We start from the raw sequence: 23,898 nt of genomic DNA, 5'->3' as shown, positions 1-23,898 counted from the left end.
TTCTTAAAACATCAAAAACCTTTATTTGGGGAAACTCCAGTTGAATATTATAATATACCTATGAGAGACATCAGAAGAGGACAGAGTATCGACATATGACTGTTTTTATCTGATCGTCGGCTAAAGCATCTCATGAACAACTTCTATTGCTAGATCAGTGCCACCCTGAAACTTTCATCTTACATCTTTAACTTTTTGTATGCCTTTTTCTAAAGATTATGTATCTCTAGATTTTGCTATCCACATTTTCTTTTATGCTGCTCTATATTAGTATTATTGCTCTTTATTAAATACCACACCACATTGCTTTTACTTTTCTATATATTTTTCTTCATTTCTAGAGTGATTGAATTGAAAAGGTAAATTTATTAGAGCACCTGGAGCAGTGAGGAAGTGCCATATGATCCAAGCTGCAAGGTTTTTCGAGCTGAGAACGTAGAGCACTGTCTAATAATGAACAGTGCGTTAAAGTAAAACATTCGCTGGTTGATGTATCGCCTACAGCCAGGGATGTTGAGCCTTTGTATGTTTGAATATATTCTTGGAGACCAAAGGTGGTAATTAGGTCTGAGATACAGTATATTTAAGACATCGCACATTGCTCATGTGTATAAGTAAGCCTCTTGCAGTCTACATTTCCCTAGTACTCCATGTGTTATTCATATGGTACTTGTGTGGGTTAAAGTGCTAGAGAATAAATTGCATGTATATACATCCTTCATTTGGTACTTTTGTGGTTAAAGTCTGTGTGTATGTGTATATTAATGTATGTGAGTGTTAGTCTCAAGGTGCGGCAGTAGACCAAACCGGTAACGAACTTGAGGAGTACACTTATCCCTGAAGAAAATAGGTAAAGGGTAAGTAGAGGGAAATATAATGACACAGCTCAGTCGGGTGAAATTCTCTGCATCCTCAAGTGTTAGTCACACACTTACTGTGCGGGGCTCACTTACCTGACCGCTTCCCTCCTTTCTCATCTTAGCACTAGCTGTCTTCTGATTCTGCCATTTTCCTTTTCCTTTTATTTTAATCATTCTCTCCTTCTCTCATTCTTTCTTTTCTGACCTTGTTCTCGGTTCAGGTTCCTGTTTTATATGTCCATTGGTCTAGGGTGCTGCAATCACGCTTTTTGATATTATTGGAAGGTTACTGCTGAACCGGCTCTGATGTTTCCTGAAAATAGAAATATAAAAGGAATGGCCTTCCTAGTTCTTCTGTCGGGACTGGGATATTATTTTAACTAAAGTAATAAAGTGTAGGGATAACAGCTGTGTGGCAGTTTTCTGCCCTAACATAATTCAAATGTAGTACATTAGAAGAAAGCTATATCCCTATTTTACATCATGGTGTTCAAATTGTACTTGTGATTGAAAATATTTTAACATATGTTTTTACTGCAGTAACTTAAACTCTTTGTTGATAACTTCCATCTGTGTTTTTTTTCCTCAGTATTCGAATGAGTGTGCAAATCTGGACCTCTTGTTTGAACTCATGATGGAGCTTTGTGGAAGATTAAAGGCAAGATTAAGTGAAATTTTTATATATTTGGGTAAAAAAAAGAAAGCAACTGTCTGTTAAGTGTTACTAAAATGAACAAATATAAAGTTTGCAAATTTTGTTTTACCATTGAACCTTTATCAGAAAGTATGCATTTTTACCTTTGTTCTGCACATGATTACATATGAGTGATTAACCAGTAATACATTCCAAGAAAATGTTTATAAATAAAAAAAAAACATTTCACTTAGTTTTCCTGCATTTGTAAAGGAAACAAAATGTGATGTCCATTTATTTTCATATAGTTTAGTTTAATAACTGCTTAAAAGATTTAATATTAAGTAGAAAATGATTTGGCATCACCTTTCGTTGACACATTTTTGAAATTACAGATGATTTAAGCTTTCATTTAAGCATGTAAAAGTTCCACACTTCTTTAAGTTGGTACCTGTTCCAAAGACTTTCATTGTGTACTACATCAGTAAATACAAACCTGCCACCTGACATGTCACAATGAAGACATGAGTAAATCATGGCCAGTTTCCTCTCTAACATGTATGGGTACAGCTAGTACATGGACCCATTCCAGTGGGTCTGTAGTGCAAGTAGATAGTGGAAAATCATGGTTTCTATCAGAGAACCTGTTATTGAATAATCTCTAATCCCGTTCCCTTAATTAAGATTTTATCACAAGGTTGTCTTTTTGCCCATATTTTATTATTTGTACTGTAAACATTGTGAATTCTTTGTGATTTTTCCTGTTTGCTGATAATACTTGCTTTTGTCTTGTTAGGGAATGATTATTACATTTGTTTCTTTGTTGTATGATTCTATTTTTATTATTTTTATGAGATTGCTAAATTAAATTGAACAAATTGTTTTATGCCAATAGAGTTTACAGCAATAATATTGAGTAAAAGGTTACTGAGTAAACAAAACACTGAATTTTAGTAATTATTCCTTCCACCTCCAGTACCTGTTGCAATTTTTTATTTCTTTCCTGTCTTGTGTCATCACCTGCCCCAACTTCTGCAGCCATAGGAGCAGGATGGAACAGGGTAAGGAGGTGGAGATATGTGCAAATGCACTTAGGAATTGAGGACCTCCAACCAAGGTGGCTTGCAAGGAAAAAAGTGCCCGATAGGCATGTACTACTTATGGAAATAAAAATAATCTGTTAAAACAAATTACGTAATTTGTTCTAAAAGATTAATAATTAGTCCAAACGGAGTAATGATTCATTTCTGATTTTTATTTTTCTCCCTGCCTGACACCTATTGGGCTCCACAGTTTGCAGATTGGTGTCTTTTAAGCAAGATCAGTCTTTTCAAAGCCAAAATCCATGCATGTGAGGATGATCCACATTTTGCTTTTAAAGCAAACAGCATAGATTGCTAAGGTGTTTTTTCCACTGGCGCTATCTGCTAACTCATTTTTAGGCAGGTACGCTAGCTTAATTTGTGATGCACTGACTGTGCACGTGCAGTAGTCTTTACTGTTAGGTTACACAAGACAGTGAATGCGTGGACTATCAAGTTGTTTTTCATTGTTTTTTGCAAAGTGGGTGACGTGCCATAATTTTAGCTCACACATTGTTAAAACAAAAATTAATGTATTATCATAGACGATGCATATCGCACACTCCTAAAACATAAGTATTACCAAATTCCTTTGCCATCCGTTACAGCCCTTATTGATGGCCCCCCATGACATGGTGCCTACATGTTCAAGTTTTTCTATAAAATGGTTGACTATATCCCTATTAATTGTTTTTTATTTGAGGACTGGAGGTCAACGTGTTCCAGTAGTACAAAAATAGAATGAATTGTAATGCTTTAGTCAGTTGAATTGTGGGCTGCTTGTCATCATGATTGAAGTGGGCATAGAAGTCATTAAGAAAGTAGTTTGTCATATTTAAACTCATGATTGCCTGAAACATCCTTTTTCAGTGCATGCTTGGGTTTTTTTCTCTAAATTACTGTGGCAGCCCAACTTCCAGTGTGTATTTAAAATAAAAAGATACAAATATTAAAGAACTTTATTATGCAAGTTTGGGATTTTTTTATTGTAACTTCAGGATACCACCCCCCTGCAATACCACCCACCCCCCTTAGCTTGCAGCCGCTCTCTCTGATTCACGCAAATAAATCGGTACGCAAGCAATCTATGATACTTAGCGCAATGAGAGAAGTCGCAAAATCAACTGGAATGTTCAAGCAAATTATACAGTAGAATAAAACCTGATCTAAATCCATTAAGTGGTTCTCTTGTGAAAAACAGACGGACAGACAGACGTTGGATTTTGCATATAAAGAAAGTTGTGTAGCCCTTAATAATAGGTATTAGTAATAATAATGTAGTTAGCAAATTTTTATTTTTATTAATAAAAATGAATCATACAGCCCTTATTAATTTGTGTGAGTCTCAGCTACTCTAAGTCCACAAATGATGGAAAAGTCAACAGATACAGTATGTTGGTTAGTGGGAAATAAGTGGAAATGCAAATAAGCAGTTGATTCACTGAGCCGGCAGCTTCATCAGGATGTAGGAGGATGATTAGTGGCATACCACCTGCTAAATACCACAAAAACACAAAGAAATAGCTGTGACATGGTGAACAAGCACCACCATTAAATAAGCACCTTGTGTGGAAGGAGAGAAGGCCCCAGGAGAAGAAAACTCTTATTTAAAATCAAGGGAAGATTAGACATCTAAGCTGAAGTGAAAGCAGTTAAAACTGGGAGACCCTGAATTCAGTGCCACCAGGTTGGGGGTTAAGTGTTGGCTAACAAACCCCTCCTTGGTAAAAAAAAAAACAAAAAAAAACAACAAACAAACAATAAACAAATAAAAACACTTAATACAGATGAGATGTCATGATGCCTTTATCCACCATTGCAGTTAAGGGAGTGGAGGAAACCTGTGCATTGTTAAGTAACTAATTGAAATGACTGGGCAGCTTGCTACTATGTAGCTATAAACTATTAAATTCCTGTATTGTTTTGTGTATTATTAGATAGAGATATTAAATAACCAATTTTAAATTGTAAAGCTTAATCTGCTGTTAGCATATTTTAGGTTTAAGGATGTAAAAACATGTTATCCATATATTATCTTATATAATATATATTTTCATATATAATCATGTATAGCTATTTTCATAATATGTATAACGTAAATAGGTTTTTATGTCAATTTTTTATTTTAATTCACCTAAATCTACCTAAACTTTCATTCCCAGTGTGATTTTGCTGGCTCATCTTAACACAACACTTTAAACATATCAGTCAGACATATACTTAAGAAAAAAAAAAGTTTCAATATACTTCACCAAATCTTACCATCTTCTATATAGTAAGGGTATATGCTTTTTTTTCATTTTAGTAAACAAACATTAATATACTGTATCTAAGGACATATGTAAAATTCAGTATGTCATGCTTTGGCCCTCTGTTTTCTGTTATTTTTCAGGAAATGGACTTGTGGGAGCTGTTTAATAACATGGAAGTTGTACTTGTACCAGTTTTAGCAGGTAACGAATAATGCTTTTAGTGTAAAGTGTTTTTTTTTGTCATTGACGATCTAATATGAGCATATACAGTAGGTGATATTAACTGGATTATATTGATCTGGTTTGAAAAATTGATGATTTTTGCAAATGTCTAAACAGCTTGTATCAATATGAGTATTTAATAAAATCAAAGTGAAAATATATACACAACATTTTAAAATAAACACACACATCTCTCAATTATAAAAAAAAATCTTGGAAGGAGATGAGACGCGATTGTCTCAGAGACACTTTCACTTCCTGCGAGACGAGTCTTTGTACAAAGATATGTAACCATGCATGGGGAGATAAGAGCTTATGCAAAGAGATTTGGAAAAGTCGTACGTGGTTATGTCAGACACATTTCTTGTTGAGAGAAAGAAACGATATTCACTCACGGGCAATTAAACGTTGCACTGTCATGATGTAATTCCAAGCACGGAATCAAAATTCAGTACAATATTGATGAATAGGTAAAAGCGAAAAGAGATCGCATATATGGATATAGGTGGCATGACAGAAGTGTGCCACATGAAATGCAGATCACTTGGTGCAGCAGCAGCAAGCCAGCAGCTGATCGAGCAAAGAGGATGTAAAAAAACCTTTCTCGCATTGTATCACCGTTTAAGAGGGGGTGTCAGAGGAGCGATCGCGTCTCCTTGGGGTGTGTTCAGCACCCCTCTTTACAATGCAAGCGGCACAGACGCAAATTGGTTGGTGCGTAGTGGGGGGGTGGTGGTGGTTTTGCCTAGTTATTAATACAAGTTTAATTATCCAAGAGTCCATAATGAAAAAGTCAGTATTTTAAAGGTATTGAAAATTAAGTATTTATTACTTTTTATGCATGTGAAAGTATAGTAAATTTTGATAAAACAGCAAGTTAGTCTATATACATCTTACTGTCTACATGTACTTCATAGACTGTACATGTACATAGCCCCAAGAAATGTGACCGCACATTTGTATATCATTTGCACATTTCATATCATTTCTATATCTTCAACCAGTATTTAAATGTGAAACATTGTCATCTCAATTATTGGTTAACGGTCCTTTTAAACACAAGGGTTTACATCAGAATGGATGAACAGAGAAAAAGGGTTGCATTGATTAGGTGACATTTGACATTTTTGCGTATAGGATTGTGATTTCAAGGTTTTGTTCTTTAAAGAAAGGTAATATTGCAGAATTAAGTCACAATACTTAATATGTTGCAAAATATAAAAAAGTTGGCATTATTGTTGCATGACACTAGTATTGTGATAATAATTGTGAGGATCCTGGACAGTTCTCGCACAACTTATTTTTAGCGTAATATTTTTATGAATGTGATCAGGCTCTTTTCTACATTTTTTGGTTACCAATTTTTCAGACTTAATTTTAAATCCTGCATCATGCAATAAACATCACCACAGAGACTTATGTATCAAATAATAAAATTATAAAGAACAATGCTTTAAATATACATGTAGTTTATATTATCCACTTTTTCTCCTATTTAATCAAATAAGGAAATCAAGGGTTGCATGCAGCTGTAGTTGAGGTGGGAAGCAATGCCTGTAAAGTAGGAACCTACCGTGGACAGGGTCAGTGCTGGGCACACTAACAATTAGCAGTTAAGCTGACAAATTCCTCTTTTCAATGGGATGTATGGAAAACCGTAAGAAAACCATTGCTGACGTGGGGAGAAAAGTATGAAATCCATACTAAGATTGGCTTAACTTCGAAATTAATCAGGAGCCGTTTCAAATGGAAGCCAACAGTGCCAACCTCCATTCTTTGTATATACTGTCTGCTATACAAGAGAAATTCTCAATGTGTTTGTAGCACTGTGTGCATTATTGTTAGTATAGACCAGGGTTTGGCAACCTGGGGCTTGCGAGCCACATGCAGCTCTTTGACTGTGTGGCTGCAGGTCTTCCCAGAATCACAGACGCATTCAAATTTTCATGTCTTAACATATTATTTGATAATACTTTCATAAGTATAATTTATTTTTGGGTCAATATAATTATTTTTCAGGATATCTCTTTAGCTATATGTGAATCAGGCGATCCGTTATGAGCCACTGTTGCGTTTTAATCTCTTAACTGAGTCATCTACATCTTCCTCAAAGTTATTCTTTTTGACAAGATTATTCTTCAGTGCTCAAGATTGGATGTATGCTTCAATGTTTATTGGGATTCCTAATTCTTATACTTTTTGTGATTAATCGTCACCATGCCTTCCCAGGTCTTCGTAAACATTATTATATTTTCTCCTATTTACATATTATAGCAATCTGAGTTCGGAGTGGTGAGTACATTTTGCAGTGATCGCTCAGCACACATTTAAAGTAGTGAGTGAGGGGCAGATGACTGCCGAGCTGAACGAACTTTACTCAAGAAGGGGGTGGGGTGAAGGTGAAGACTATCACTACAGAACCGAACGATGTTGTAATATTAGTCACCTTTACGCTGTTACACTTCCAAGTAATTGAAAACAAAGGTGCAAAACTCTCTGGGTCTTTTAATATGTCTAATTTGCAATGAAAAGTTATCCAACACCAAAAATTTAAATCTCAGTCTCTAGTAACAAAGCGAAACACATTTGCCAAAAAAAAAAAAAAATCATTGAGATAAAAGAAAGAAGAATAGAAAAGAAGACAGAAAATATGCAACAATCAGCAAGTTTTGCTGTTTCTTATTAGACTGAAAAGCATAGAAATCCATTCACAAATAGATGGAGAACTTGTTAAAAAAAAAAAAAAGTGCAAACATCTCTACTCTGACTTCAAAAATAAAGTAGATATTATTAAAAAATTAAAGACACTCCACTATCCGCAAAATACTGTTCACGACACAATCATTAAGATGAGTAAGAATTTTGATAGATCAACAGATTAGTTAAATAAAATTGGCATCTGTATATTCTTTGGCATGTGACGAGTCATGATGTGTAGGAAATCATACCGATTAGCCTTCTGGGACGGTATGTTTCCAATCAAGGTCTCCATGAAGAATTAGTGGCTTTGATATCTCTTAAACAAACTCAAGGTGATATCTCTGCAGCAGTTTTGGAATTTTTGACTGTTAGGGAAATTGACATCAATAAATTGGTATCCATTGCACCCAGTAATGACAGATAAAAATAAAGGCTTTGTTACCCTCTTCAGACAAAACTACTTTTGTTTGAGACTTGAAAAGTGGAAATCTGTTTCATTTCAAAACTTTAAAAAAACATCAGGAAACTACTGGAAGTATCATTGATAGCAAGTTCTTTCTGGCAAATATTTAAAAAATGCTTGATTCATTTACTAGTCGCTTCAAAGATTTCTGAGATGAGAAGTCCACTCTTTCATTCTTGTCAATCAAATGCATTTTTCGCTGTTTCTAGACGTTGACAGAGCTCAGTTTGAACTACAACTAACGGACATGAAAGCAAAGATTTGTAGTCTTCAAAAGTAACATCTTTTACAAGTGGAGGTTGAAAACCTGGAAAGAGAAAAGGTGACTTTAGCCATTAATTACAAATGGACAGAACTTTCCAACTGTCCAACTGATTATCAAAATGTGGAACTGCCTTCCAGACTATTATTGTCAACTCAAAATAGGAGTGTTTGAAATTCTGATATTTTCTGGTCTACTTATTTTTGTGAGCAGATTTTCTCCAATATGAATGATATCAAATGAAAGGTAAGAAGTCAACTTAATGATGTGAGCTTGGAATCCTGTTTAAAATTGAAGACTTTCAACTACTCACTGAACAGCAAACAACTCTGTGGAAATGCAGTGTCAGAATCTCATAAAAATTTTTTTCTTTATTTCCTAAATGTACTTGAGGGTTTGTTTTTGTGTTAATGCATATATACCAATATCGCGTTTAAAAAAATCTTATCTCAAACCACCTTCTCTACCCATTGCGGCTCTTTGTAAATCTTTTGTCAAATATTTAGGATAAAATGGCTATTTGTGTTGAAAAGGTTGCAGACCCCTGGTACAGACCATACTTTGTTAAGAGGAAAATAGTAAATATAAGCTGTAAAGTAATCAAGTTGAAATAGAATTTCCTTAAATTGAGCATGAAAAAGCTTGTGTTGGCAGTTTGGCTTAAATATAAATATGTAAACCAAAGACATGTCAGAGTATAACTAAATGATTTTGAATACACTGCTAAAGAGTGATTTAATTGAAAGTATAACTATTTCTTAAATGTGCATATAATAAAATTGTATTAAAACTTTGCAAATTCCACCCTAAATTGTTCATCATCATCATCAATGTCTCTCTATTATAAAAAAAAAAAAAAGCAGGGCGACGAAACATGATCTTCTCGGAAGGCACTAAATAGACCCGCGAGACGCAAACAATATCAAATAACACTCGGTCATGTAAAGGCACATAGCACACACAGATCCTGTGCTCTCAGCACATATAAAGCATATAAGGACGATAAGCTCTAGATTAAACGTCAACAACTAAGCAAAGAAGAAAGAGCAGCACGGAGAAAAGAGACCCAAAAGCATTGGAGAGAAAAAAAGGCAGATAAGAGATTATGAAAGCAGTGGAATTCGAAAGGCTCAAACAAACGATGGCTCGATACACATGCAGAGAAAGGTAAAGAATATGAAAGCAGTAAAATTCGAAAGTATTGTAGTGTCCCAGCCAGGTTGAAGCCTTTTTTGTTTTAAGTGACTGTTCGGTCTGATTGAGGGAGGGCGGAGTGCAGCACGAAAGACCAATAGAAGCGCTACAGCAGATGATCCGATAGCACCTTCTTAGCATGCGTTCACCTGCCCCCATAATCCCCCCAAGACAACAACATTTATTTATATAGCACATTTTCATACAAAAAAAATGTAGCTGAAAGTGCTTTACAAAATGGAGAATAGAAAAATAGAAGACACAGTAAAAAATAAAAATAAGTCAACATTAACACTAGAATTACCAGAGCCTCTGAAAAACTCGTAATTCGTCCCACTTAAACTGCTTCTTAAATCCCTTCACACCTCTCCAGCGTCCTTTGTCTTCTAAATGTGCTGATAAAGAGAAGCCGGCTATTCCATCCCCCACCAATTTAGAGGCGTGCACGAACTTCTCTCAGCTCAGGCCTTGATTGAGTATCTGGGAGTGAAGTGGATTTTAGAGTGGAAATAATAGATTGTTGTTTGGAACACACGCATTTCATGTCTGTTCGTTTCTACAGTAATCTGTGTCAACACATTGTTAAAACAGAAACTTTTATATTCTAGTAGTAGATGACAAAATGTAGGCATAAACTATATAATGTATGAAGCCTGAAGTCCAAATAGCAAAGAAACATTTTCACAAGAATAACACAATCGCACTTTTATTCAAACATATAACTGCAGAAACAAAAGCCGCCTTAACATGCGACATTGACACCAGTTTACTGTAACTGACTCCGTGGCTCAATAGACTCAGCCCCTGCTTGGGAATCAAGGGGTTGCGGGTTCGATCCTGCGCCCCTCCGTTTTGAGAAGTAAACTGCTCTTGTCTTACTGTTTTAGAATAAAAGCATACTTTTGATTTCAGTCTGTAACAGCCGGTGCAGTTTATGATCCTTGTAAAGGTTAGCTTTTTTTTTATTTATTCACTTTTCACTCTCTCAGTCGCTTCAGAATCAATCCATACAACCCCATCTGACACGGCTGTTTTCACTAAAGGCAGCGCTATAGCTCTGCAGTGTACCACGATGCATACTAGCACAATCACCCCAAAGGGTTGTGACACACAAACACTGGCGAAGCTGCCTTCTTAGTATCTCACCGTCACTTGCTTTTCGTTTTATTGAGTGTTCCTGCCAGTCCCGCATGTTGCTGTATGCTTTTTCTTTTGTACTACAGGACATGCAGAGGAAAGAATGGTAAAGACCAGTAACTTCGGCGCTATATGCAATCATCAGACACTCCCCATCTGCCCATGTCGTTCAAGCACAGGAACATATATTGGTGTAAAAGTATAACAAAAGTGCACTTTTTCCATCGCCTTTTCCTGTAAGAAGCAGTGTACACACTTCTCTATCCAGCATACAGCAACATGCGGGACTGGCAGGAACACTCAATAAAACTGAATAAAAAGAAAATCAAGTGACGGTGAGATACGAAGAAGGCAGCTTCGCCAGCGTCTGTGTGTCAGAACCAGGTGGGGGGGCGTTAGTATGCATCGTGGTACAACGCAGAGCTACAGTATAGCAGCGTCTGTATTCTGTTTCTTTTGTACTCGAGGGCACGCAGAGGAGAGAATAGTAAAGAGCAGTAAGTTCGGGCGCTATATGCAATCATCAGACACTCCCCATCTGCCCGTTGTTTTGTTATACTTTTCAATAATTTTATACTGCTCAAACTGGCATGCTCAAAAATACACGTGTAATGCCACGAAAAGTGCACGCAGACACTTCATTTCTAAAACAAAACAAGTGCACTTTTATTCAAAACTACCTGTATAACCGAAGAAAAAAGAAAGCAAGTTACAGTAGGCGATTGATACGACACCTTGCATGGTGCAATGCTAAGAAGTGCTGATTTTCATTCCGTGCTATATGAAATCATCACATTCAAATATTAACAGTTCCCACACACCCAAGGACCGTCCTTCCTACATTTACGACCGTGTACTTGTTGCCGTGTACACACCTCTCTGTGCTATGGTTTCTATTACACTGAATGAGCACCTGACACTGTACTTTCTTCCCTGGGGGAAGGTCCCGCATCAGAGAATTTCCAGTTCCTGCATAAATTCACACCCGATCTGACGCTGTTCGTTTTCAAATAATATTGCATTAGTGCGATTATATTTTCACATATATTGTCTCTTTCTTTCAGGTGTGTAATAGAAACCACAGCATAGAGAGAAGTGTGTACACTGCTTTACAGGAAAAGCGATGGAAAAAGTGCACTTGAATAAAAGTGCACTTTTGTTATACTTTTACACCAATATATGTTCCTGTGCTTGAACGACACGGGCAGATGGGGAGTGTCTGATGATTGCATATAGCGCCGAAGTTACTGGTCTTTACCATTCTTTCCTCTGCATGTCCTGTAGTACAAAAAGAAAAAGCATACAGCAACATCGCGGGGACTGGCAGGAACACTCAATAAAACGAAAAGCAAGTGACGGTGAGATACGAAGAAGGCAGCTTCGCCAGCGTTTGTGTGTCAGAACCGGGGGGGGGTGATTGTGCGTTAGTATGCATCGTGGTACACTGCAGAGCTATAGAGCGTCTTTAGTGAAAACAGCCGTGTCAGATGGGGTTGTATGGATTGATTCTGAACGCAGCGACTGAGAGAGTGAAAAGTGAATAAAAAAAAAAAAAAGCTAACCTTTACAAGGATCATAAACTGCACCGGCTGTTACAGACTGAAATCAAAAGTATGCTTTTATTCTAAAACAGTAAGACAAGAGCAGTTTACTTCTCAAAACGGAGGGGCAGGATCGAACCGCAACCCCTTGATTCCAAAGCAGGGCTGAGTCTATTGAGCCACAGAGTCAGTTACAGTAAACTGGTGTCAATGTCACATGTTAAGCGGCTTTTGTTTCTGCAGTTATATGTTTGAATAAAAGTGCAATTGTGTTATTCTTGTGAAAATGTTTCTTTGCTATTTGGACTTCAGGCTTCATACATTATATAGTTTATGCCTACATTTTGTCATCTACTACTAGAATATAAAAAGTTTCTGTTTTAACAATGTGTTGACACAGATTACTGTAGAAACGGAACAGACATGAAATGCGTGTGTTCCAAACAACGATCTATTATTTCAGGCTCTAAAACTCCACTTCACTCCCAGATACTCAATCAAGGTTAATTAACATAGAATAAGTAAGGTCTGATGGCCAGGGTGGACATAAAAAAAAACTCCAGATGGCTGGAGAAAAAAAAAAAATCTGTAGGGATTCCAGACCATGAGACCGCCCAGTCCCCTCTGGACAAACACAAGCAGCGTTATACATCCTGAGAAAGACATTTAACCACGCCCGTGGCCGGAAATAAAGTATTGTTCTTCCAACGTCACGCGAGACAAGGCAGTGAAACAGTCCACGAACATCTAACCTAGCAGTTGTTGGATTGCTGTTGGCAGACACGCTTCATGTGCTCCCAGCTCTTAAAACAACGACAAGAGACAAGCAAAACACGCAGCTCGCCAGCAGCAAAAAGCCTGCAGATGTTCAGCCTGCTTCTCCTTAGCGTGCGTTCAGCCAAGCTAACCCTCACCCCCCCTTCACAACGTGAGCAACAGAGATGTGAAGTGGCAAAAGGACAGCTGCTGTACAGGCTTTGAAATGATCGAGCAGCGAGACAACCAGAACAGGTAGCTCGCCAGCAGCAGAAAGACAGCAGATGATCCAACGGCAACTCCTTAGCGTGCATTCAGCCTCCCCCCTTCACAAAGGGAGCAGCATTATACGCCCTGCGAGAAAGAGATGTAACCACACCCAGGACCGGAAATAAAGTATTGCTTTTACAAAAGTTTTAAAATAAAAGTGAAAGTAACAATTCCCATGATACTTAACAATCTCTTTAAATTGTACACAGTGGAACCTCGGTTCACAACCAAAAAGTTTGCCAAACGTTTGCCTCGGTTTACGAGCACACACTTGGTATACGAACAAGCCAGTCTCACTTTAGTTTTGTACATGTTCAGTCTCTCCCTGTGGAGGGAGAGAGAGAGACACGCACACGAGACAGAGACACACACACAGGCGCTCCAGGCTTGCGAAAGAGAGAGAGAGAGAGAGCGAGCAAGCGAGAGAGGGAAGGCTGGATGCATAAGGTAGAAAAGGCTTGTTTTTGTTTTCAGTTCTGTTTACAGTGATCGGTTTATAGCGTGCATTGTGGCAATGTTACTTTTCTTGGTGGTTTATTAAATTACGGATTTTGCAAATGTTCATTTTTTTCCCTGTGCTTAAAACTCATTAAAAAAAAAAGTGTTTTTAGCGAGCGGTTCCTAGCACTATAGTGTGAACCATTGCAGTGTTGGTTTTCTCAGTGTTATTCAATGTTTTCACATTTAGTTTACTATTACGCTGTGCATTCTATGGTATAATTAACTATATTTGTGCTTAAAAACTAAAAAAATATACATTTACATACAGTTCGTACGGTCTGGAATGAATTAATTGTATTTACATGTAATCCTATGGTGGAAATTGCTTCGGTTCCACTGTATCTGGTAAACCAAACCCGGGGGTAGGCAAGCGAAGCGAGCAGGGGGTGGAGCCCCCTAGTCTTGGTAATTATACTTTACACAAATTTTTTTCAACTGGCATGTTAGTGCCCCTGGGTCCTGACATGAAACACACTCCTCAGGTGGACAAGACCTGTCCAAGGAGGATAGGTCTACTTGGAGAAGTTGACATAAAAGCAAGTCCTCGATCTCTTTTTTGCAGAAACAGCACTTGAGAGTGCACTTGTAGCAGCCAGAAGATGTCGTGGGTCCAGCTTCCAAGGTGCGCATTCTCCAGTGACTCCCTCAGAGAAAGGGACAGTAGGCAAATGAGTGCACATAAGTGCTGTGTCTGCAAACGTCAATCTCCAAACTGATTTTTTTTGACGGTGTCTCTGGTAGTCAAGACCCTACAGATAGTTGAGCATGTCTATGACATTTAATGTTTTTGCAGTTGGTAGATTGTGGTATGCCTTGGGATTTTTTGGGTTTCAAAAAGTGTGGCACCACAGGAAAAAGGTGGAAAACACTGCTGTATATGCAAAAATCTCTCTTAGCTGCTGTGTCGCCTAAAAATTGACACCTTGCAGTACTTGGATGGTTATATTAGGTTCTTTGCAAAAATTGCAACTGGAATATTGAGTAGTGATCATCATTATACTTACATTTCACAGAATTTGCACTTAGGTGGTACGGCATTGATTCAATCTTATTATAGAAAAGTGAAATTAAAAAAAAAAAAAAGAGGAGTAATAGTTTTAAAACAAATCAGTGGAAATAATTGATCTTCAGTTATTTTGAAAGTTATGTCTAATTGGAATTAATGGCCGGATTTATACACATGTTGAATATGTCTAATGATTGATTTAGTAACTATGCTATGTTACAGAAATTTTGAATTATTTTAACTTGAGTGACAATTGCCTAACCTATTTGTATTATTTTTTAGCAATGGAACACCACAAAATAAACGTGGATATAGATATACTGAAGCAAACATCTGATATTTTGGAGGTTGGGTATCAGTTTTTCTGTTCTCTGATTTACTGTATTTAACATGTTAATTGAATTTGAAATTATTATGTTTTAGTTTATATTAATAGGTGAAATAATACAGTATGTATTTTCTAGAACATGATCTTTTTTTAAATATTTTTTGTACAACTAGTACATACCTCTTTATTTGGGGTACATAACTTATTGAGAGGAAAATTGTACATGGTAATGCCAAATAATATGTTGACAATAAAGTAGTAAAATATAGATATGCTGTAGATATGTACAGTATGTGTTTGTTTTTCACATAGGTGGTTTGTAATTTTTGTACTGTAAACGGTGAAGAAAAAATAACCATGAAAACCACTTTTGAAAATTAATTGGACTGTGTTCACCACATGGTGATGTTCATTTTCTACATTAATGCACCCCAGTCTTTCAACTACAAATATATGAGCCCCCCATTTAGTATTTGTGCAATCCCATAATTAAAAATCTAGATGTTATTGAATTAGTCAGTTGGTAGACTCATGCTGCTCTTGTGTTAACTCTGTTTCTTGTCAATTTGTGTTAATGTTTTTCATAACTGACACTTTCAGCACAATATGTCTTTGGGTTAAAACTGTGTTTTGGCATATATTCCCCAGGGATTGTCAAACCAATTTACACTTCTTTATTGTACCATTTGCATTGTCTAAAAGTTTAATTTGATTTTTATAAATCACTCCGACTCAGAAATCATTTCAGTTAAAAAAAACAACTGTAAGGCAACTGTTTTGCTCTTTGTTAGGCTAGGTGAAAAAAAAAAACTTAGTGGTGCATATCAGAATCTGTGCACATGGGTTGGTGTTGAAGACTGCTGGATATGTTACTTTACATTTTTTTTGTTGAACTTGTGTTTAAAACACACTTACGTTTTTCCTTTATTCTTCATAATGATGTCCTTAACATTAGTGGCCAACCATGTGTTTACCCTGTTTAGCAGACTGTAGGTCTAATCTATCCAGTCTTATTTTTCTGTTCCTTGCTTATTTCTTTTACTTACAGATTAAGTAATTTTACGGACATGCTGTATCTATCGTCTGCTCTGCCTGCTCATCCTCTTGACTTGCTATCGTGCTCTTTATTCTCCTCTAAGCGTCCAGTCTCTATACTGTTTTTAGTAAATCTGCTTATAAAGTTCACCCATTCATTTCAGTTTTCCTCAGAGACTTCTCTACTTCTCCTACCTGAGTGACCATTTTCATAATGAATGATTCATGAAATCCTAATTATCAACAAGCACAGCTTCTTCATAAACTTTACCTTACTCATTGTGAACACTATCTGATGGGTATTGAATCTGATCCACTTTTACTTTTGCACACTGTGTCCCCTGACCCTTTTCTCCACATTTTCTGTCCTCCCTTTTTTCCTCTCCTTTGGATCTTTTGTATCTTGTTCCTTGTCTTTACTATCTATTGCCTGATACTCGCATCCTTTTAGATCTATCCTTCCTGAACCTCACCTCTTATCAACTGTTTAGGCACTCTTGTCTGCTAAACTTCTCTTTGCTACATGTTGGAAATCTGTCAATAATAATAAAAATAATATTAGTAATAATTGGGTATGCAAATTTTATAGTTACTTACATATGAGGTTATCTGCATTTTTTAGTAACAAAGCAACCATGAAAACTTTGGAGGGCTGGTCTACTGCTGTGCAGCCCTTTATATCCTGAATGTCTACTGTTGGTTCAGTTGTGTCTGACTCAGGATGGTGTTGGTGTTTCATCCTCTTCAGGCTATAGATTCAGCTATACATGTTATGTATAATTGTTTTACTTAGTATTCTGGAAATATTCAATTAGTAATTGTTTTAAAAAACAAAAAGTTTTACTCTGATTATAAATGTAATTTTTGTAAAGATGGCTTGTTTGTATAAATATGTGATGTTTTTCCAATATTTCCCATAATTGTGAAACATCAGAAATTCAATATTTGGAAACTGTCATCATATTTTACATTTTTACACAGTTTATAGTACTGAGAATCATTTACAAATGTCACAAAATGCATTGTTGGTAATTAGACATAATGGAAATGTCATTTTTGAGAAAACCACAATGACAGTATATTCTTTTTTATATATATATATATAAATCTCCCAGTTACCAAAACAGTATTTTAATTTGAAATGTGGCTATTCAAGTAAGTCAATAGATGAGAACTCCACACAGGAGAAACTTTAATTATGAGGGGGAGTCAAGCTAAAGTTTGAATATGGGATTAAATAGAAAATGGAACGAACCTTGACAAAACTGATAATGTAATTTCTCAATGTAGTCTCCACCCTTCTCAATGCACTTGCGCCACCTGTCAGTAAATGCCTGGATTCCAGCAGAATAAAAGGTTTTGTCTTGTCTTTGCAACCACTCGTTCACCGCTTTCTTCATGTTATCATCTGTCTTGAATCAATGACCATCCAGATGTTTTTTTTTTTTTTGCCCTACAAATAGGTGGAAATCACACAGTACCAAATCTGGTGAATGAGGAGGATGTGGCAATACCTCAAACGTCAGTTTCTCCAGACAAACCTTGATGTTATTGGCAGTTTGTGGGAAGGCATTGTCTTGCAGCGAAATGACTCCTTGAGACAGCAGTCCCTGCTGCTTGGATCAAATATCAGCATTGAGAAATACAATTATGAATGTTGTGCCAAAAGACAAACCTCTTTCTTGTCTTTCTATTTCAGTGCAAGCACTTTACCCTTTTGCCAAGCTACTAACACACCTCACTGTAATTTAGCTCTACCAAAGTCTTCAGACATGCCACAGCGATTAGGATGCACTGTTCCATATGCGTCAGTCTTTCTTTGCAGCAAGATGTGAAAGCTCTGAAGTATAAAAATTGTCTGTGGTTTCACAGTAGCCTTGATCTAGGAGAACATCTGTCCAAGTCGACACCTATGACCTAACAACGCTGTACTGATTGTATTTCGTATCAAACATTATCCCTTTCCCTGTGTACAGGACCGAATTCCAAATATATCCTTTTCTAGATTCACAAAGTTCATAAAACTTTATGCCAAATCTTGCTCTTTTTGAGCAATATACTGTATCCATGATAGTCTTCCCTTATAGATAAATAGATACTTTATTATACTGTAAGCCATGAGACTTTCATCGATGCTGACATGGCAGTTTGTAATGTAAGCACTCCAAAAATTTGATATATCTCCTAAATTTTCTTTTAATTTTGGTTGCTGGATGGATGTTCTCACTAAAGTCTAAATTGTTGGTAAAGTGCACATATTTCATAATTAGTAAAAACCTACACTCAAGACAATTTCTCCAAAGAATGGCGGCACTGACAGGACTTCTACAGCCTGAGCGATTCTCGGTTCTAACTCTTACACAAGACACATACTGTATGTACAGTTGCCTGAGTGACACTCAGGATTAACACCTTTAGCATGTTTTTTTAGCCCAAGTAATGCTCAGGTCTAACGCAAAAGAGGTTAATGGCAGGTTGAAGTTGAGCAGAAGAATTAAGCGTGGTTCAGCTTTCAGCACAAGGTCATTTAGGAGAATAGTCCATGAGGTTATCAGAGAGCAAAATAAAGATCTAGAGCTGCTCTGTAGTCAAGTGGCCAAAAGAGGGCTATTGGATGGGGGTTGGCCATGAAAGTGTATCTTTCTTCAGACTGGCTGCTTCCTGACTGTAGAGAAGAAGCAGAAACATGAACCTTGAACACAGTCTACATGTTTCCCTCTTAAATCAGTTGGTGTAAAAGCAGCAAAATGGTCACATGATAGAAAACACATGCATATGCCTCCAGAATCATGTTTCTGATAAATTCTATTCAAATTAATATTCTAATGTATCTGGGTTGTCTCAGAAAGAAAACTGTAAAAGACACAGACATCCGAGAATGATAAAGAAACTGATTTAAGTTATTATCCTCAAAATTGCATAAATAAATATCAAGAATCACAGTTGTTCTGCATAATATTAATAGAACTTAAATGCAATGAACAGGCTTAACAGTGTAAAGATTTAAGAACATAACTTAATAAGGCAATATACTGTAGTACATTTAGGCATACTGTGCCAAAAAAGTACATCTTTATAAGTCATTTACCCATTATTTTCTCATTAAGAAGCTTTCTAAGTGTAGTAAACTAAAGACAAACTGGTGGTCTTTCCTGGGCCATTCTGCATGAGTTGTCTGTTTTTGTCACACATGAGGAATTCCTAACCTAAATGTTTTTCTATTTAGGTTATTTAAAGTATAGTTAGTTACAGTGGCAAATACCATCTATTTAATATTTTGTGAAAATTTGTGTCACTATTACACATTTTTTCTTGCAGGAGATGCAATCAAATTTATGGAACTTTACTTCACTATAAATCCTGTTTTCTCTCTGGTGTTGTAGGCTTTTTATACCAAGCATTTAGAAATTAAACATTCTTGTTCATAAACCTAAGGATAAAAAAAGCCTATATTATTTAACTATTGCAAATCTTTTATAATAATAAAAAATAGCACTACTGTACATCTTATTGGCTTGGCTTTCTATTTAAATTTACTTTAATGTATTTGGTAAAAGGAAGTGAACTTATGCATCTTCATTTAACAAGTACTGATTATATAAAAATTCAAATTTTTGAGCCTGGTGCAGCATTGCCTGTGTGCCTTTGGAACCTAGGAAATGTTTGACCTGCCAGAGTCCAATGCCTAAACAAAAAATGAAGGACAAAATTTAATTAACTGCCAACATTAGTTTAAAGTAAATAACTACAAAAATTTAAAGTCGACAAATCTACCTGGTTTAAAGATGAGTGTTCTCTAGACTGGGACAGTTCGTGAGATCTGATAAAATGATTTATTTCAAATTGTGTCTGTAACGTTTTGATCACTTTCCTCTTTCCATTATAAGTGAAGTCCTTATCCACTGCAGTGGAACTAGAAACTGAGGTGCAGTTAAGCTCCATTAAGCTGCAACATCCAGAGTAGCTCTCAAATGATCATATACCCCTTGTGACTCTCACACAGAGTCCCAGTGACCTGAAAAAGTGTTTTGAAATGTTAAAACTGCATACATAGTTCATTAAGGAGTAAAATTTCACAAGCAATTTATTGGCAAGGGATTTTGTATGTATACTGCAGGAATCATCGGATGCCTTTTCTTTTTATATGACCTATGATTATCTTGTGTAGATTATTTATGAGTGAGTGTTCAAATCTATTAACATTCTTTGTACTTTTATAAAGTCTACTTTAATATGAGATGCAGCTCACTCAATTAAAAGACAGCTTAGTTTCCTCATTAAGGGCAGAACATATTTTAGAATGTTTTGTTTGTCTTGTACCATTTTAGAGTTGCCAGCTAATCTAATATGCTGACTATTGCTGCTTAATCTTAGAAGTACTGTACATTTCTTAAGAGTCAAATTATTTTAATTGAGTTACTTATGTTCTATACATTTTTCCAAAAAGCTTAATTGCTGTAGTTAATCTTTACCCATAATTACCCATCACTGCAGTGTGAACTGGGATACAATTTTTTTCTGTTTGCATGTCACTAAGTCTGTCTGTATACTGCAGTCAATAAACCAAGAACAACTGTAAAAGCAGTGTGTTTGAAAGAAAGTAATTGTAAATAGTTAATGAAGCAATGTAATGATGTATGAGCTGTAACAAAGATGAGCTATATAAAAATTATTTTTTAAGGAATTAGTGCTTTAAAGGAGAGTAGATTGCTTTAGGAATTTTTTACTTTGGTGATTTTCTAGGTGTTTAAGAGAAAGAGGACAGGGATAAGTACTATTTTTGTCATTGGTTTTATTTAGTTTTAGTTTTTAGAACAGAGCAAGGAGGCTTAAACCCACTGGGGCTCGTGGCCACCGCCAGGGGGCGCCCGGAATGTCGTGGAGCCCGGGAGATCGACACTTCTGCCACACCTGAGAAGGTGGAGGAAGGACCTTCCAGGGACACTAGGAAGTGCTGCCGGAATAATGGCATCAAGCACCTAGAGCACATCCTATTGGAAATAAAAGGGGCTGCCTTCCTACAGTTGGGGAGCTGGAGTCTGGTGGAAGAGGACAAAGCTTGGAGGAGAGGAGTGGAGGCGGTGAAGGGAGGCATTGTGTGAGGCCTGGAGTTGAGGGTGATTGGTGCAGGGGCACTGGGTTGTGCATGGTATTCATCATTGTACATAGTGTAAATAAAGAATATGTGGTGGCTTGAAACGATGTCTGTCTGTGTCCGGGCTGTTTCCCACAGTAGGTATACAAAGACTCTACTATATAGGACTGTTTATATGTTTGTTTGGCTCAAAATAGTAAACAGATTACCATTTACTAAACTATCAGTCAGTAAAGTAAAATTATATCATACAGAACTATAAAAACTTGAAAACTGTAAATAAACAAAAAAGAAAAACAATTATCTTGTGCATGGTGCAAACCTGAGAGAAATACAAACCCATTTAAGCCTTCAGTGTATTGAATATTGACAGTTTTACTGGATACAAGTTTATAATTGCAGAGTACATAATAATGCATTTGATTCATTCTCATCTGACAATTTTGCAATGATGTCAAAACACATGAATCCAAAGGTTTTTATGGAACAAGAGTCCATCTTATAACAATAGATAGATAAATACTTTATTAATCCCCAGGGAGAAATTCACATACTCCAGCAGTAGCGTACTAATAAATACAATATCAATTAAAGAGTGATAAAAACACAATGCAAGTTAAAAAATGCAAGGAGAGAGTGCGAGGCCGGTATAACGGTCTATAATCTTGTATAGTGTTAACGTTTATCCCACCCAGGTGGAATCGAAGAGTCGCATAGTATTGGTGAGGAATGATCTCCTCAGTCTGTCAGTGGAGCAGCTGCTCCTCTGTCTGGAGATGATACTGTTCAGTGGATGCAGTGGATTCTCCATGATTGACAAAAGCTTGCTCAGTGTCCGTCACTCCTCCACAGATGTCAAACTGTCCAGCTCCGTGCCTACAATAGAGCCTGCCTTTCACACCAGTTTGTCCAGGCGTGAGGCATCCCTCTCTTCTTTGTACAGCCTCCCCAGCACAGCACTGCGTAGAAGAGGGCGTCTGCTGCAACCGTCTGATAGAACATCTGCAGCATCTTATTGCAGATGTTGGACACCAGCCTTCTAAGGAAATATAGTCGGCTCTGTCCTCTTTTGCACAGAGCATCAATATTGGCAGTCCAGTCCAGTTTATCATTCAGCTGCACTACCAGGTATTTATACGTCTGTACCCACTGCCCACAGTCACCTCTGATAATCACGTGGTCCGGGAGGGGCCTGGGCCTCCTAAAACCCACCACCAGCTCCTTGGTTTTGCTGGTGTTCAGGTATATGTGGTTTGAGTCGCACCATTTAACAAAGTCCTTGATTAGGTTCCTATACTACTCTTCCTGCCCACTCCTGATGCAGCCCATGATAGCACTGTCGTCAGCAAATTTTGCACGTGGCAATACTCCCGAGTTGTATTGGAAGTCCGATGTATATAGGCTGAACAGGACCGGAGAAAGCACAGTCCCCTGTGGCGCTCCTGTGCTGCTGACCACAATGTCAGACCTGCAGTTCTTGAGATGCACATATTGATACAGTGTCCACCATTGTAAGGTTTCACGTTTAGTAATGTTTTTTGTTACTCTCTTTTGTAATTTAATAGAGTTTGAACAACCTTGTCAATCTTTCTTAAATGCAAAATATTCAAAATAAGCTCAGCTAGTTTAGTATTAAGTATGTGAATTAAGGTAATTATATTAAAACTTGCAGTTTATCTTAGATATGGAAAATGTTTTTAAATATTGTCCCATTGCACATGGACATCATAGAAATATGATGATCTGTGAAAAAGAAAAAGGCAGCAACCAGTAACTGCCAAGGAATGCAAGTCAGTGCCTGTTTGTCCCTAAATTATATTTCATATTATACTGGTGACAAATTTACACTTCTATTTTAAGGATAAGATACAGATTTTGTAGCATTTGACAACCTAAAAAAATTAAAAGGAGCAGATGAGACATTTATTTATACATGTCTTAGAAAAACTGACACATGAACACTCTGTCAGTGCTTACTGGAAAACAGTAAAATTGCCCATAGCCTTCATGAATACTTACAAATCAAAAAAAAGAAGTAATGAGTGCTTTCAATATCCTGATGCACATTGCATGTTTCTACAAAATTTCACACTTTTTGCCCTTTTTTTCTGTTGGATGTTCCCCTGACAAATGGAGTCAAAATTTTCACTAGATATTAATGTTGAAAAAAAGTGATCTGGCTGGTTTCCTTTTTGTGTTCTGTACAGAAGACAGGACATATATTAAGATACTTGAGCAAAGATATCTTTAAGTAGGATAGCTAGCTATTAAAAATCCAGTCACATACATTTACAAGCTGATATATGCTCAAGCAGCAAGCCAGATATGGTTGCATCTATTGAGACAACCCTGCCATTAGTCAACAAAACAAGGCTGATGGACTGTGCAATCTCCTCTCATCTGTAAAATTCCTTATGTTTTATAGGTAAAACTGAAACAGCTGGAGCATGAAGCACACAAAACTGCTGGACAGCACTTCCTTTTGACAAGTGTTAATCAACTTCGTCGGGTAAGAATTGACCAACTTACAGTAACAAGTTATCCTATTGTAGATACACTT

The 23,898-nt window shown here is 36.7% G+C and overlaps 1 long non-coding RNA gene across 1 annotated transcript; it reads left to right on the top strand.

Annotated features, from left to right (window-relative positions):
- Nucleotides 1-4,973: 4,973 nt before the first annotated feature.
- On the top strand, nt 4,974-23,811 carry LOC120528638. The gene is made up of 3 exons (XR_005633577.1): nt 4,974-5,029; nt 15,163-15,227; nt 23,764-23,811. It is a non-coding gene; the product is annotated as an uncharacterized LOC120528638 (long non-coding RNA).
- The last annotated feature ends 87 nt before the right edge of the window (nt 23,812-23,898 follow it).

This window comes from Polypterus senegalus, chromosome 4, assembly GCF_016835505.1.
Source record: "Polypterus senegalus isolate Bchr_013 chromosome 4, ASM1683550v1, whole genome shotgun sequence".
NCBI classification, from domain to species: domain Eukaryota; kingdom Metazoa; phylum Chordata; class Cladistia; order Polypteriformes; family Polypteridae; genus Polypterus; species Polypterus senegalus.
Note: the sequence above shows the minus strand (reverse complement) of the source record. Positions and strands in the feature narration are given on the sequence as shown.